The sequence below is a fragment of the Oryctolagus cuniculus genome, chromosome 9 (genome assembly GCF_051225735.1).
Source record: "Oryctolagus cuniculus isolate XC-2025 breed Fujian yellow rabbit chromosome 9, ASM5122573v1, whole genome shotgun sequence".
NCBI lineage: Eukaryota > Metazoa > Chordata > Mammalia > Lagomorpha > Leporidae > Oryctolagus > Oryctolagus cuniculus.
In genome coordinates, this window is record NC_142875.1 from 102,320,186 (window position 1) to 102,322,350 (window position 2,165).

Below are 2,165 nucleotides of genomic sequence, written 5' to 3' on the forward strand. Positions count from 1 at the left end.
CTGCACATGGCAATTAAACAAGAAAATGAATGAAATATATGACTATTGGTTAGGAAGAAGTAGAATAATCTCTCTTTAGATGTCACTATTTTATAAATAGAAAATTCTAGAGCCCATTAAAAACTATTGAGGAATAATAAATGAGTTCAGCAAGATTGCAGACTAAAAGATTAATACACAAAATAGCAATTGTATTTTTGCAGACTAGCAATGAACAATCCAAAAATAAAATAATTGTATTTATAATATTACAAAAAATCTGAGAATAAATTTAACAAAAAATGTAAGACATATACACTGAAAAATTTTTAAATGATGTTCAAAGATATTAAAAAATAAACAAATGGAAAGACATTTCATGTTCATGGATTGGAAAATTTATTACTATTCCCCACATTGATTTGCTGATTCAGCATGATCCTTATTAGATTCTCAGTTTCTGACTCTTTTTTTTTTTTATCAATTCATAAGCTGATTTTAAGTCGTATATAGAAATTAGCTTTCCGCGCTACCCGGCGAGGGGTCCATACTGCGTTGTTTTTGATTCCCGGCGTAACTTAAGGGGAAGCTGTCACAATGTCCGGAGCCCTTGATGTCCTGCAAATGAAGGAGGAGGACGTCCTCAAGTTCCTTGCAGCAGGAACCCACCTAGGTGGCACCAACCTTGACTTCCAGATGGAACAGTACATCTACAAAAGGAAGAGTGAGGGCATCTACATCATCAATCTGAAGAGGACCTGGGAGAAGCTGCTGTTGGCGGCTCGTGCTATTGTGGCCATTGAAAACCCTGCTGATGTCAGTGTGATATCCTCCAGGAACACTGGCCAGAGAGCTGTGCTGAAGTTTGCTTCTGCCACTGGAGCTACTCCCATTGCTGGCCGCTTCACACCTGGAACCTTCACTAACCAGATCCAGGCAGCCTTCCGGGAATCACGGCTTCTGGTGGTTACCGACCCTCGGGCTGACCACCAGCCTCTCACGGAGGCATCTTACGTGAACCTGCCTACCATTGCTCTGTGCAACACAGACTCGCCTCTCGCTACGTGGACATTGCCATCCCATGCAACAACAAGGGAGCCCATTCAGTGGGTCTGATGTGGTGGATGCTGGCCCGGGAGGTTCTGCGCATGCGTGGTACCATCTCCCGTGAACACCCCTGGGAGGTCATGCCTGAGCTCTACTTCTACAGAGATCCTGAAGAGATTGAAAAAGAAGAGCAGGCCGCCGTGGAAAAAGCTGTGACCAAGGAGGAGTTTCAGGGTGAATGGACGGCCCCAGCGCCCGAGTTCACTGCTACTCAGCCGGAGGTTGCTGACTGGTCCGAAGGCGTGCAGGTGCCCTCTGTGCCTATTCAGCAGTTCCCCACTGAAGACTGGAGTGCTCAGCCCGCCACCGAAGACTGGTCTGCAGCACCCACTGCTCAGGCCACCGAGTGGGTGGGAACAACCACTGAGTGGTCTTAGGCTGCTTGTCACGCGATCTCACGCAAACATGGAAATGAGGTTGACGGAAAATAAACATCAGTTTCTACAAAAAAAAAAAGTCGTATATAGAAATTAAATGTACCCAGAATAGCCAAAATAATTCTATAAGAGAAGAACAGGAATTCACAATTCAGTGTCCCAAAACAACATGAAGTTACAATAATCAACACAAGGGGGCACTTGCATAAAGACCATAGATCAAAGGAACTGGATTGAGAATCCAGAAACAAACTGTTATATGAATGGTCTGATTCTCAATAAATATGTCAAAATTTTTTATTTTATAAATAATGATTTTATAATATAATGTAGAATAAAATGTATAATTATATAATATATTAAATTATACTATAATAAATAATTGCATTAGAAATTTTAGAAAAGAAACAGAGGGATATACATGCTTTTGGCTTAAAATATTCTGTTAAATATATCAATGTTTTACATTAATATTTTATTTAAGATAAAAAAATTTCATGTAATTCATACATACATTTTTGGGACATAATGATTCTTCTCACCCTACCCTCCCTCCCACTTATGCTCCCAACTTTCCTACTCCTTCCTCTCCTATTCCATCTCTTAATTTTTACAATGATTTATACTCATAAGATAACCCTACACTAAGTAAATGGTTCAACAAATAGTAAGAAGAAAAACATTGGGGCTCAACAGTAGAGC

The 2,165-nt window shown here is 40.4% G+C and overlaps 1 pseudogene across 1 annotated transcript; it reads left to right on the plus strand.

The window, feature by feature from the left end:
- Positions 1–496: 496 nt before the first annotated feature.
- On the plus strand, positions 497–1,478 carry LOC100344316 (small ribosomal subunit protein uS2 pseudogene; annotated as a pseudogene). The gene has a single exon (XR_016213764.1). The product of XR_016213764.1 is annotated as a small ribosomal subunit protein uS2 pseudogene (transcript).
- The last annotated feature ends 687 nt before the right edge of the window (positions 1,479–2,165 follow it).